Here is a 16,054-nt window from a genome sequence, read left to right on the forward strand (position 1 = left end):
CCCCCTATGAGGACCCTTTCATTATCATGAGATTTATGGATGTTTCAAAACTGTCAACTGGCATTGAAGATATTAACCGATTTTCATCAACTTTCTTTATATTTGCGTACGATTAGATTAGGAAATTGATTCAACTAATTAAAATTTAATTTATTAACATTTTAATACATTTTAATTATTCTGAACCGGTTCTGATTCCCGTGCGTAAAGCATGCAACCTCCCACATGACCGACAGTAAAGTAACCCCCTTGGGTTCTAGATACTAGTAGAGAAGTAGAGCGAAAAAATTTGTAGGGTGGCGGCCCAGCCCCTCCCTGAAAACTGCAAAAAAAAGTTTGGTAAAAGCTGGTCTAGAATATCTAAATGTACCGATCCCACGACTCTCAGGAGATGAAAAATTCATTTGCTAGGCTAGTGTTCACCGCATGGGACACCGAGGCTCTTCTAGAGTGCGAGGCGGGAATCAAACCCGCAAGCCGAATAATAAATTCTAAATAATTCAAAATTATGACGAAAATATTTGGAAACTCCTCCGTTATCGATTAAAAATAATTCATTTTGAGAAAATTCCAAGAAATACCGACTTTAGAATAAATTTGATAGAAAAATGCTATTTTAAATGTTTGGGGCATTTTCCGGGACAATGAAAGGGATGTACAATTGAAATTTCTAGGGTGCAAATTATTCCTTAAATACTCCTTAAGAGGTGGCTATACTTTGTTTCACAAAAAGTTTACAATAATTACTTCTTTTTTTATATTTCTTCGAAAATCGAGCTTTCCCATTTAAATCCCCATGTTAATTTCTGGTTAATGCTGAAAAGAAAAAATTACAGAATATCTTTCTTCGAAAAATAAACAGATTGGGAGGGCGGGGTATCACTGAAAATCAAAAGTGGAATTTTTGGATCATCTTATTGTTTATGGTAACAACCAAGCAAGGGCAAAACCAAGCAGGTTTGGACAAATATCGTGTAACGAATCTGAATTGCTAGAATTAAATACACAAGTCACGTTTTTAACTTGAAATTCAATATGGAATAATGACAAATTTGTAAGAAATCCAATTGATCCACTTAATATATTTCTGCATTCTTCCTGAATTTACTAAAAAAATTGAAGGCTTTTGATCTGTATATAAACAACATTTTTATCGGCACATCACTAGCGAACCTATAATAAGTTCTGAATACTGAAAGAATGCTATAGATTAAAAAGAAATGGAATAATCTCTGTCTTTTTTCAACAGAAATAGATTTTTTAGTTCTTTTAACATTTTGTACGTTCTCTCGTATAACTACGAGTTACGTGCATTCCTTATGGCTTTTTCATACCTCATCCTGTCTGCAGTGGCAATCAGTTTGCCTGCCCATGCCTGCATGAGGTTTATTTTCCGGCATTTCCCTCGGTCGAACGTTAATAAATTAAGTTTCGGAAACGTAAGATTTCTTTTAATAAATCATTGAAAATCACGTATCTAAATTAAATGAAGTGTGTAATTTTGTGATGAAAACCAATAATATATACAAATTTACTTCGATATTTTTGTAAAATAATGTGTATGGTGGTTAGGTTATGCCAGTACATGCGGCCCAGTGCAAATACCAAACAACGCAAACAACAAAGCGGTGTTTTTGCAACTTATATTATTAAATTTTAAAGTTCATTTGTTGAGAATAAGTACAGTTCACTAAAACCATACGATAGGACTAAATACTTACATTAATACACGTTATTTTACAAAAGTGTCGAAGTATAGTTTCATATATTATAATTCATTGAAAGAAAGATTTAGTCAGGTTCTGGCCACTCATATAGGCGACCTTGAAGTATGATAAGTCTGCCGGTAATCACTTGTTGGAAAGCTTGAACCGGCTTTGGGGTTATTTTAATGTTGTTCAAATAGAAATGCAAATTAACTGTTTATACAACCTTTAATTTCTTCGTGAACCACACTTTCATGAATAAAGCAATCAAATAACAAACAAAAATACATAAATAATGATTTATGACTTTCTGTTTGTGATTGCTTTCTTTATCTTTTTACCTTTTTAAGTTAATTATCTAAAAACTATCTGTAAAGAATGTGACGTCATGATTAATCTCATCTTAGGGAGCGGAGTATACGCTAGATGGCGTCTATAATCCTCTACAGCCTGGATTATGCTTACAAAACCTAACTTTCAAACATTCCGCCGAGAAGAGTACCACAAAATGCGCCTCATGTGGGCATGGGCAGGCAGGGGCAGGCTAGCTATCACCAGGGATACTGCCGGCAAGATGACTATGGAAAGGCCTTTATTTCTACTTTTTTCAGTTCTTTAATATTTGAGTACTGATGTGAAATGATCTATTGATTTATCAAAAGAATTTTTCATTATAAATAAAATTGAGAGAATAATTATTTAATTTCAATTCAATGATTTAATGGAACTATACAAATATATTACTATTAGACCTGGATCCTACTGAATTTCATAGTAAGTTTAGAGGTTATAAACTTGATTAGCAAAAAGTTCAATTAGGATAGTTTATATTGACATTGATAGAGAATATTTGAATTAGATACTGTATTAGATTATTTTACAATCACAAAATGCATTGTTGTCATGAATACTATCATCCGTGAATTTTCAAAACAAACTATGATGGCATATCGCATGTTGGATTTCTTGTCATTTCTTGATTTTTTTAGTTCTTTAATAATGATATTTTTTGAATAGGTAGTGATTGTGAAATAATCTAATCTTCTGTAGATAGAAAACATGAATCAAAACTATTTCAAAGTATGTTTTTCACGAGGATTTTGAATCAGCATTTCTGTTTTTATTATTTGTTTCTAGCCCACCTAAAAATGTTGAAATACTTTAGTATTTAATTTTCTAGAATGTAATTGCATCGACATATAGAAATGGACCGGTAACGCTGTGGGGAGAACGGCCATGGGCTCTAGAGAGAGAAAAAACATGAGACGTAGACCTATCTCTTTCTATATAAAGCTGATTGGTCGAGAATATTTTCGTTGGGTGAAGTTTGGCGCAGCACACGACCGTGCTTTGTGTCGCGAATGCCCCAATAATGTTACTTTTATCGCACTTTTCAGAATTGATTTATTTATAATTTATTTAATGATAATTTCTTGGAAAGAAATGTAAAAAATGGTAGCAGCCTGTATAGTTTGTGGGCGTTGTCAAGACGTTTACATGGGAATATGTTTTCATACGTAAGTAAAGTTATTGAATATAGTAAAATAAAAAATATTCCAACCCTACCGAAAGAAATCTCTGAGTTTTCTTTAGCGAAATAGCCTGGCCCATTTGAGTCTATAAACAAAGTCGATTTGAAACAAAATAGTCTCGGAGAAAGTTTGAGAGATTTGGCTCCTTTTCAAGATCTTTTTAGTGGTCCTTTTAAGAGTGGTGCGACGGTAATATAATGTTCCTTTTGTATTCGTCACGTACCGGTTCTAGTCACTGAGTCTCTGAGAAACTTTAAACATTTGATAGAGTCTATGAGGGATCTGGAGAAGCACTGTAGATTCGACTATCACAAAAATTCCCTACTGACTGCGTATGATTTTATTCACACTTATAATGCTCCTGAAATCGATGTTATTGACCATATCAACAAGGAGCGACTATTGGAAATTCAAGAAAATAGAAAGCGGCTCAAGCCAATAATAAAAACAATTTTTTTTTGCGGTCGAAACAACCTACTTCTGCGTGGATTTAAGAACGATAATAGGATAGACTTGAATTCAATTGATTCCAACAATGACGGCCAAAAACAAATGAGAGTTTTTAAAACCCTTTTAAAGTTTAGAGTAGAGTCAGGAGATAAAACTCTCGAAGAGCACTTAAAAAAATCTTCAGCGCGTGTCACATATATCAGTAAAACTACCCAAAACCAGCTCATAGAATGTTGCGGATTGGAAATCACTGAAAAAATCTAAGAGAATGTTAAACACAGCGGTTACTACAGCATTACGTTTGATAAAACCTCCTATGTTTTGCGACAAATCCCAGATATCTATAAACTTGCGTTATGTACATGATGGAATAATGATCAGAGAGGATTTTTTGGGCTTTTTGATGCTTTTCAAGACATCAACCTGGAAGATATCAGGAAAAATAATGTAAACGCAGTTGCTGATACAGAGTCACAAAAAGCATTACCTTTAACAGGAGAGGCTCTTGAAAAATGTGTGCTACGTCAGTTGAAAAAATTAAATATTCCGTTGAATATGTGTGTGAGAATCAGAACAGACAGTTGTAGTGTGATGATGTGTGAACAGCGTGGTGCCATTGTGACCCTACAGAAGGAACTTACCAATGCAGTGAAGACACCATGTAGTAATCACAAACTGAATAACTCTTTAGCACAGTCTAATAAGGTCCCAGATTCTCGAAATGCAGTTAAAGTCATAAAGGATATTTGCGGGTTTTTCAGCTTTCCAAAGCGAAAACAGGTCCTTAAATCAAAATTAGGATGTGGCTTAACGGCCATTTGTGAGCAGCGATGGATTGATAGACACGACGGGATCTTACAATTTGCGGTAGACCTTCCTAAGTTAGTTGAATTCTTTGACGAGATTTCTAACTAGGAAGACCGTACTACTGCAGCGAAAGCAGCTTCTCTGGCATCAGCCCTTTGCGAACCTAAGTTTATTCTTTTAATGTTATCCCTCAGTGACATTTTGTCTCTTACTATGCTATTAAGCAAAGTGCTCCAAATCCCATCACTTGATCTCAAATTGGCTTCAGAAATAGTAGGAGACACCATAAATATTCTGGCAATTCGTCGTGAGCAGTCTGTACAGTACTTTCCGCTTGTATGGAGGCGAGCCGAAGCCCTAGCGCAGAAATGTAACATTCAGCTGTCCATTCCTAGTTGATGCGTCCGACAAATCAATCGTGCGAACTATCTAACTGACTCACCAGAGGCGTACTACCGTCTTAGCTTATACAACCCACTTTTAGATCACATCCTGTCAGATATGAGAAAACGATTCTCTTCAAAGACGTTGGACGTGTTTCATTTGCCATTCTTATTTCCCGATAACATACTTAAAACATCGACAGAAGAGTATAACAAGCACATCAGTGCTATTTTTCAACGCTTTGGAAAGTTACTTAATGCTGACGTCAAAGTGGTAGCTCACTTGCTTTATTCAGAAGTGGAACTTTGAAAAGTTAAGTGGGTGCGAATAAAGAACATGAGTGCACTCTTACCAGGAACAGCGTTTGAAGTTGTTTCTTTCTGCGACAGTTCAAGTTTGACTTTAATCCACAGGCTACTTCTAACCTTAGCGACTCTTCCCGTGAGCAACGCTACCGCAGAGAGAATATTCTCTACGCTTCGAAGATTGAAGACATGGCTGCGTTCAACAATGGGACAAGAAAGGCTAACTGGTCTGGCCCTACTTCATATTCATCAGGACATTGAAGTGGATGATGATGCAATCATCAATAGATACGCCAACTCAGGTATACGCAGACTAGAGTTTGCAATTTAAGAACATCCTTTAAATACGGTGACGACTGTCAACCTCACAGATTGTGCGAATTCTTAAATTTACGTATCGACATGGGAGAAGTTCCTGATTACAAAAAAGCAATTATCGTACCAATATACAAAGGAAAGGGAGATTAAAGCAACTGGAATAATTCACAGAGGTTTAAGCTTATTTACACTGAAAAAACGGTGAGTCTACTAAAGTTGCTGCTCAAATAAAAGTTGGTATCATTTAAAACTTGAGTTCCAATAGATACCTGTAGAGAGCCACAAGGGTTAGTTTAGAGTACTGTTGAGTAGAAGATAAAGACAAATTCACAAACCAAACGCTTGAAAACTAGGGCTGGTAATTTTAGGAATCGATTAACAGTTATCGACCGCTGACTTAAGATGAAAAGTTTCGGTATTATTTTATCATTTAATTATCTTCATTAAGTTATGTCCATCAGAGCTCGATTACATGTGTTATTAATTAAGCATAACATCCAAGTGGGCAAAGCGAAAAATAGGTTCTTTAGAAATAGGCTCAAGTACAATTGAAATCCTTTCGAACAGCGATTCCCAAACTTTTTTGGCTCTTTCTGGGGAGTGGTAGGGCCGCCACCCTTACACTTTTTTCATAATACTTAAACCCAAGGGTGACACTTGGCAGCCTGTGATGCGGGCATGTGCTGGCTTGTCGCGGTCGACCTTCCCATTATAAGAAAATTAGAGCCGATTAGGAAAAATGGAAAATTTAGTAAAATATTCATTAGCGAATTTTAATAGGCAGCGTTAGATTTTCTGGATTATGACGAGAACATTAGAAAAAGATAGAAAGCAATCGATTAATAACTTCAAAAGTTATTGCACTTTTGTTGCGCTGCATAGTGGTCCAGTAATGTATTTTCTTGGACAAATTTAGTGAAAATATTAACCGATTTTTATGAACTTTTTTTTACAATGAAAGGAATTCATGCTAGGTCAACAAAAGTAGTCCCATGCTCACAGCGGGGACCCTGCCTTGGAGCCTACCGAGCTACCCGGCCAGGGATGGCATCCCCCTGCCGGCGGCAGCCTTATCGGCCGGCGGCACTAGTTTGGGAATCGCTGATTTAGAGCTTATTTATCGTTTTGGGTTCCTCTTTAGCAAGTGGGATTCATTTTTGTTGCAGCTTCTTTGGAACTAAAAATGGGTTCCAATAAATACCTCAGTTTTTTCTGTGAAGTACAGCAAGTAATATATATATTAAAAAATACTTATTCGTTGGGTAATAAAAATAACAGACGAAAAGATATGGGAAGACCAAAGTGGACTTATTTCAGGAAGATCATGTACGGATCAAGAAAAAAGTTTGAGAGTAAAGAAAAAAGTTTTATGTGCATTTGTTGACCTATAGCAAAAACCATTGGGTAGTCCTGAAAGAGTATGGAGTTAATGGATGGCTCGTATAAGTAATAAAAGCAATATATGCAGGTTGAAAAGCGATTGCACAGTGGGCCAGGATCGCACTTTTTTGACCCCAAGTCAAGATGTGAACTTTCACAAAATTTGGATTTTCCCCCGCAACGTCTGCTGCTAAAAACCATATTCTCCTGTATTCTCCTTCATGTCCAAAAAAGGAGCTAGCAGTGGGTTCCTTGGAATCTTGGAATATCTACTTTGACGCAGAGGTGCTCACTTTTGTCCAAACTCATATCCTGCTAAAGAAACAACGAATTACTGCGTGCTCACGCGCATGGCGCCGTACACGCTCTGCAAATTTTCACAGGTTTTGACAGGAGTGCGACTTGACTTTAAAACTCAAGTGAGCATTCATTGTGTATTGCATTGAGCAGCTCAACTCTACACAATTGTTTTAAAAATCTCGGCATTTATTAATTACGGCTGAATCTGTATTACATATGATATACATTTTCCCATGCGTACATATGATATATATTTTGAATTTCGTCTCTATAAAGACTACCGATGGATTTTTCCATTGTATTCACGTATCGCATGATCTTAAAAAAAATTCAAATGATGAAGAAAGAGAGACTGATGCTCTGTATATGTTGAATAATTTGAATAGAGATAGACAAAAAATGAAAACTGAATACTTCAAATGTTTGACAGTTTCTGTCCCAACTCTCGTTACAAAGAGAAAAAATAAATGGAAAGCCTCTCCACTATGGGCCAGATACGAGGGGCTATTCACTTCGAAGTCCGCTGAAGTCAATGTAACGTTATATTAACAATGTCATGCGGCTTCAATCGTACTTTCGTGACTTCTTTTGACTCTAGTTTTTGAATTCGTTAGTTGTTGACTTCGATGAATTCAAGCGATGACTGCCGACTTCGTCATGACATGACTCGGTTTGACTCGTCGCGTACTGTACATTGCAGCGTGACGTCCTTTTCGATTATTTTTATACCACTCGATCTCAACCGCGATGGCTTCATTCTGACTTCGTACTGACTCGGTCCTGACTTCCTACTGACTCGGCACTGACTTCGCACGACGCTACGCTCATCTTTGCTGACTCACTACGTTGTATAACGACTCCTTATTCTTACAACTTCAAGTATAGTTTTACTGACTTCGTCATTGCGACAACGACTTCAAATTTACGAGTTCACGCTTTTCATAGTTTTACGTGATTTCGTTAAGACATCACGAAAAATTCTAACGTTCAGAACGTTCGACTTCAGAATGAATAGCCACTCTGCCAGGAACCAACAAAAGTGGAATTTGACATAAAGAAATACAAATTAAAAACTGTGGATCCATTATAACGGATAAAATGTTATAATTTTCACAAATTTGTCTGAAATTTGGTATAAGGGAGCTTTTGCTTTCACTAATTCCAAATTAAGCTTTAAAATGACAAAAAAAATTTCAGAAGGAGTAGAGTCTCTAAAGTCTTAAAATCTTCCAGCGGTAGACACTGGAAACTGCAATCTAATTAACTTTTTCAGGTTAATGACAGGCGTATTGAGAAAATAATTAACAAATTCATTGTTCTATAAATCGTTTACTAGGCCAGATTCGAAATCAGTGGAACTAATAACTCGTTTATACCAAGTTTCAGACAAATATATGACATTTAAAAATTTTTGTCGTCACATTGAATCCGTCATTTTGAATTTGTAATTTTTGACGCTAAATTCGAAATGAGCGACCCCAATAATAATATTATACCAAGTTTTAGACAAATATATAACATTTTGTAATTTTGTCGACATATTGGATCCACCACTTTCAATTTGTAATTTTTTACGTCAAATTCGAAATAAGTGATCCCGAAAAACCCCGTATACAAAGTTTCAGACAAATTCGGCGTAAAATCGAATTTTGGCCACTTTTTGTGGTTCCTGGTCCACAATGGAGGGTAACGGTAAATCTGAAACTGAGTGATGGTTTAATATTATGCAAGGTGTTAAGCAAGGATGCGTTATGTTCTAGTGGCTATTTATTATATTCATGGACAAGTGTCGAAGAATGGCCCTCTTCGAATAAAAAAGTGTGGATCTCGGGACAGTGAGGGTATGTGGGTTAGCGTTTGCAGATTATCAGGTTGTTATGGCAGAGACAATCGTGTTATTGAAATAAATAACACGGCAATTTTCGATCATTCTAAAAATCTACACCTCCTCCCCACATTAATCCCTCCCTCACCGGGTGATTCATGCTTGCCTCGAAAGGGATGGCTTAATAGTAGTATAATACTATAATAAACCAACCTACCCAACACTGCTCGTGATGTTTCTTCCACGCTTGCATGTTGCATTGTGACGTCCAAGAAGGCTCGTTCTATGCGAGATACCATATCAGTCATTTTATGATTGCCTAACAAATTTATGCTTTTCACGTAAGTGAAAGTTAATGACATTTTACAATTGTTTGTATACAATATTTTCTCCAGAAAATGTACCTGAAGAAAATGATACATATTTTAACAATTTATCGCTGAAAGAAATGCTTGGGGATTATTTGCTACATGATTAGGGTCGAGCTCTATAGAAAGCTATGAAGATTTGATTCGTAGCATGTGAGTTTAAATTAACTTCAATTAAAAATGTTTTTCCTCAATATTTAACTATATAAACTTTTATTGGTAACAAATCATATGATGCTATACAGGGTTCTGCATTGTATTATGACAGCCATTTCAGATACAGGTGGACTTATAAACCGTGATATAAAAGATTCAGCCATAATATGTAAAATATATGCCTGAAATAGCCAATCTGCATGGTTGTAGCTGAGCAAGTAATACTATATGGGTGAAATAACCAAAATTATGAATGTACCATACAGCAATTATTTCTTTTAGTGTATTTAATGATGTATTAAATTAAAGTTGCTATTATTTACTTTTATTTAGTTCAATAATATAATGAACAATAATTAAGTTCGTCTGATTCTAATTATTCCATTTTAATTTCTTGGATTTAGAACATTTTTCTGAATTTTATGTTTACATTCTTTTATTCGAACCACACGTAACATTATAAGTTTCTTAAGAAATTGCTAAATTTCTTTATTGGTAATCAGCAAATTTATATTGAAATAATGAAGAACCCCTACGATGTCTTGTCCTCATTATTACGAAACAGCTATCGGATCTCCTTTAACCCCGAGATTACCCCCAAGACTTCGTAATACACATTTGATTATTATTCCAATATTTTCCATCGCATTTTAAAATTTTTTCTCTTATATGTTTTGCATCAGTAAATAGTTGATTGAGTACAAAACAATATATAGAAATTCATACAATCACAATAATGATGATTAGAGGAAGTTGTAATATTTAGAATTATCTACAAAAGGCATACTTGCACAACCAAATGTATACACTAATTATATACATGCATCAACATTTAAAAAGAAACTGATTAATTTAATCATACTCCTAAATGTTGGGGAAATATCCTAATTGTGGTTTATTATAATATCTTCATCTCATATGGCTATATTGATCCCTGATTTTTTTATTTCAGAATCTTCTGACGTGCATCAGAAGTTATATATATAAATTATTTGCAAGAAAACAATTTAAATTACTGTTTTTAAAAATTCTTGTTTGACATTAATACGTAAAGAATCGTTTGCTACTTTCTAAACTTGAATCAGTGAGAAGTGTGTCACTGAATGGATCACTTTTTGATTTAGGCACTAGTAAAAATAAACTTATTGGGTTTCAGTGAAAAATTATTTAAATTTCAGTAAAATTTTGTTAATTTTCAATAGACAAACTTTCTGAAACTCTACTCTCTAAATTAAATCAGTTTGAAATTGTACTAATTTCAATTAGTGACTAAATTCTAGCTATAAATCAGTTTAAAAAATAAATAAATAAATCAAACTTACTATTTCATCAGTAGCGTAAGTAATTCATAGTTAGAAATAAGTCAAATTCAGTTATATACTTTGATTAACGAGATTTCGAATATATGAGAAAATTCTAGTTTCAAATTTTGCTAAAATTATCTTTGGACTATTGTAAAGATTGGAAATACTTCTGTGACCTCCCCCTTCTCACGCAAGATTTTCCTTTTAAATTAATATTACTTACAAAAAATACGAATTATTTTCGCTATAAAAACCATTTCAAAAGATTTAAAAGGTTTCTAATGATTTAAATGGATTTCAAGAGATTTCAAATTATTGTAAGGCACTGCAAATATTTTAGGTTATTCCAAACGATTCCAAAGGGTTACGATAGGTTTCAGAAATTTAGAATGGTTTAAAAGTATATCAGGAGTTTGAATAAATTACCTAGTATGTCAGAAAGAAACTTTAGTTTTTCAAGAGACTTGACAATATTCTAAGCGATTTCAAGGAGTTTAATCAGATTACAATAAATTTAACGATTTTAGGAGATTTCTGAGATTCTACATGATTTTGAGATATTTCAAAAGAAGTCACGCACAGTAAAAACTTGTGGGTATATTTTATTGCAGGTAAAATTATAACGGTGTTCTCTGTACCTCGGTAGGAATTCAGATATCAGTGGAACTTGGGGTACGACATATCGAGTATGTAGGGTACGAAATAGCAACAAGGTGGGGTACGAAAGGTCAGACGTTACTGTTTTGAAATTTTGGCAGCTGTTGTCAAGCATGCCATGGTCTTAGAAAAGTTCAAGGTATGCGGATTCTACTTTGTGAAAATAGGCTTAGAGGTATGAGCATTGAGCATGATTGAAATTACCAAGGGTGGGATTCCGATACCCACTAATCTAGCTTGTCGAATCTCTCTTTCTAACGCATGAATGCTTAGAATGTTTATTATATTTTTCAAGGCATTATTTATTGTTAAAAAAGGTTAAATGCTCGAGTTATAAATATAATTTTGCGTATTTTGCTAGCGAGAAGTTCAAATCGAGGTTCTGTTACTTTCATGTAAACAATTACACAACAAACAGTACGAGAATTGAATAAAAATTTACATATTGACAAAAAATAAATTATTATTTAAATTGTATAGTTTTATAGGCCCTAAATAATTGTATATTCAGTTCTCGTATTTTTAATTCTTATTCAAATAAGTATTTTTTTAATTAATGAAGTTAAACTTATTATAATAAATAATAATAATGTTAAAATTGTATCATAACATTTAACTTTCATAATAAAGTAATGCTTTGAAAAATATTTCAAACTTTCTAGATTGATGTCTAGTAATAGAGAATTTGACCAAATAGTTCTTATTTTGATCAAATTGAATTTGTACGTTTTCCTAATGTTTTTTTTTTTAATTCAGTTAAATCTGAGGATGCTATTATTACGCGTATTTCTATACGCGTAATCTTCTTAATAATCGTAATCATCTTAAATATCGAACAACTTCAAGCGTGGGGAATTTTGCATCCTTATGCTCTACTTGTTTAGTAATCTTAACATGCCTATGCTCCACTATGCATTCTTATTAAGGTACGAATTATTCAAGATAAAAAGTTATATTGTCAGCAAACGCGGATATCTCGAGCATTCGCATTAGTGATTTTTGTGTATTTTTAAATTGACACCTGGCCTTGCATAACCTAAAAATTCACAGGAATACCTACTGCGCATGCCAGAGATACCCGCGTTCTGCCACAGCAACATGATTGGTCTTTTCAATTTTGCTCCATAAATAGCACTTTACTTGCGCATACATGTAAACTATTTAACCTTCATTTAGAGGGGAGCGGTAAACAGCCAATCAGATCACTGCGCGGGAGAGATAACTTATCCCGCTAACTCATTGACTTATAGTCTGTCTATTTTATTTTGCCAATAACTCGGTCATTGTCTGGTTCCCTCCAATTATATAGGCGCTAAGATTTCTAATATTAAGTATTTTAAGTTATGACGCCAGGTGGCAAGTGTTCTGTATAATGAGGGTCAAGAAATAATATAAATCCCAGAGGATAAAACTTAATTTAGTTAATAACTTGGGAAAAAATTATTTTTCACAGTCGCAGAATAAAATATCAATTTTATTATTCAATTTAATAGTTTTTGAAAAATATCAAAATAATATCTGAATACACTTATTGTGAAAAATAATTATTTTCCAAGTTATTATGAAAATAAAGTTTCGTCCCACGTATTTGGTATTATTGTTTTGCCTCTCATTGTGCAGACATCTTGGATATCCCCACTTAATCTGAAATACCTAATGGCTCAATTTTACAAAGTGCGAACTGCGAACAACGCACCTGCTAAACTTCAATGACCATGACATACCATTAGCAAAGCTGTCAAAATAATAAACAATGCATTTAGACATGGCTATTTCAAATCTTGAAAAGTATTTAAGAAGTATTTAAGAAGTTACGAACGCGTATATTATGCGTCGATAATGACGTTTTTCATTTCGTACCCCAAAAAGCGGACACGTTGTACCCAAAGTAGTAGGTACTGCGTACCCCAAGTGATGGACACTTCGTTCCCCGAGTGATTGGGAATCTGTACCCTACATTACGGTGCAGCATTCACACCGCAAGGGTAATTTCTATTGCAGGTATATGGTACCCTAATATTGGTGCTTCATTAAAACTTTCTTTTTACTGTGCGGGATTGCAAAAGGAGTTCCAGAGATATCGAATTAAGTTACCGAAATTGAAGGTATCATTGAATTTTAATAGGATTTCGAAGATTTTGTATGACTTTTAAGGATTTCAAAGGACTTAAAAATATTTAAAATTACATCCACAAATTTTAGAGGATATCATAGGATTTCAAAGGATTTAGTGGAATTTTAAAGGATTTTCCAATATTATAAAGGATTTTAAGGGATTTCTAGTAATTTTAACGGGTTGCAAAAGATTTGAAAGCATTTTAAGAGATTGAGAAAGGTTTCCACGGATTTAGAAGATTTGCAAGTGTTCAAGGGATCTTGTAATATTACGAAATGTCTTACGAAATTTCAAGTATTTGATCCGTTTTCCTAGAGTTTTTAAGGAATTTCTGCCGGATTTGAATTATTTTAAGGAGGTTCTATGGGATTTGGAAGATTTTCAACAATTTCAAGGAGTTGAAAAGATTTTTCGGAATTTGAAGGAATTTTAACTTAAAAATGGATTCAAGGAATTTCCATAGCAATTCACCTTTTCACAGGTATTTCAAGAGATACTGTACAATATCCATGAAATTCAAAGGGTTTGAAGGAATTTAAAAATTATGTAAAGAATTTTATCTCTTATAATCCCATATTTCAAGAAGTTGCGGAGATTTCCAGGGATTTCAAGAAAGATTTAAAGGAGGTTTAACTTATCGATTCTGTGTTTGTTAGACGTACTGTAAAATCAAACTTACCATTTTCAACACACACAAAATCTCAAAAACAGATCAATCGATCTCGCTCGTCTATGGAATGCTATATTAAATATAATCTGTAGTTTAAATAAAAAATAAAAACTTACTTCCGACATATTGAGTGTCAGAATGAAAGTAAAATAGTTTTCCTCTAAAAAATTTAGTCAATTTAGAGTAAATTGTCCAAGAAAAAAGTTATAACTACACTAAAATTTTAACTAGAATTTTAATTAGGTTTTTTTATTACTGCATTTGAACAATGAAAATTTGAACAAGTGTTTTCATGACAAATGTTGGTCTTCTACTCCCGCATCGCCATCCTTTAAATAATGAAAGAAGAAACTTACGTGAGATATCCTGTGACCCCTCCCCACCCCCATAAGGATGTATATGATTTTATGAAACCCCTCAACCCCACAAAAAAGCCGTGTTAATGGAAATTATCTTTTGATTACATAATGAGGTTTATAACACTCCGAAATTAAGCTTGAGCTGTATACAGATCTTCGTCTTTTTTTAATGAAAAACAAAAACAAATAACCTACTCACCCTGAATCTTATTTTTGATTAGCTCGTTCTAATTTATGATTAAAATTAATAGAAAATAAGATGTACAGAAAAAACTACCGATATCCAAGAAACATATTAAAAACCAAAAAATTAAAATTTTACTGAAGGACACATAAAGCCACAAACAAAATTGATAACATGTTCCTTTATTATTCCAGAAAAAAATTCAACAATAAAAAGTGCTTTATGCAGGGAAAATTTAAAAAAGGCCAGATGACAAAAGTACGAATTGTAGAGTTTTCTAATACCACCTTTTTCTTACAAATAATAAAACAAATCATCTGGATGTTGTAAGGAAAAAATGTTATAGCTGATTTGTTTTTTACTCTAAATTTTCTCTTACCATATAAACCCCGTTAATAAACTTGTCCCTCTATTCATACTTAAGTAAAAATATTAACTGATTTAAATTTAGAGAGTGTTGATAATAATTTCATTGATTGTTATGTTAAGTGATATAACCTAATTGAAAAGTAGTTGTTATATTGTATGATTCGGTGACTTTATGTATGTTCCTTAGAAGGTTTCAAAAAGAAAAATGTAATACATCTACAGAAAAAGATCACTAAATCTGAATTATTTAAATATATGATTATAACAATCACAGTTATATTTAACTAAATGCGAGTTGAAAACGACTGAAATTTTAGTTAAATTTAATGAATCAGTATAATTGAATCAGTAAGATTTCAATTACTATAGTAAGTGAATGTAGCTAAAAATGGATCACTGAAGTAATTCAGCAAATCTCAATGGGTAAAACAGATTCACTGATCACTTCAGTGTCCCATTTCTATCTATTTCATTACTGCAATTTCACTGATAAAAATTTAGAGAGCACATACCCCAAGTTTTTCCTAATTGAAGATTTTGGACTTAATTCAATATTAGCCTACAATATGAAAAAGTGAAAAAATACAAAATTAAAATATTAAGAAACATTTTTTTACATAATTTAAAAATACATTGCAATGAGCTGACAAATTTCATGTAGAAACATTTTACTGTCATGTATACAACAAGTTCGAAAGGATTTCTTAAGCTATTTTTGATCGCTCATTAGTATTTTTTGAAAAAAAATACAAATTTATTCTTCAAAAGTGAGTAAAAAATAAACTTAACTTTTTTAAAAGCAGAGCCCTTTATTTTGGCCTAAAAAGAAAGCTTAGGTTTTGTCCTTGAAGAAGCTCGATGTTA

This window comes from Belonocnema kinseyi, chromosome 3 (assembly GCF_010883055.1).
Source record: "Belonocnema kinseyi isolate 2016_QV_RU_SX_M_011 chromosome 3, B_treatae_v1, whole genome shotgun sequence".
Lineage (NCBI taxonomy): Eukaryota > Metazoa > Arthropoda > Insecta > Hymenoptera > Cynipidae > Belonocnema > Belonocnema kinseyi.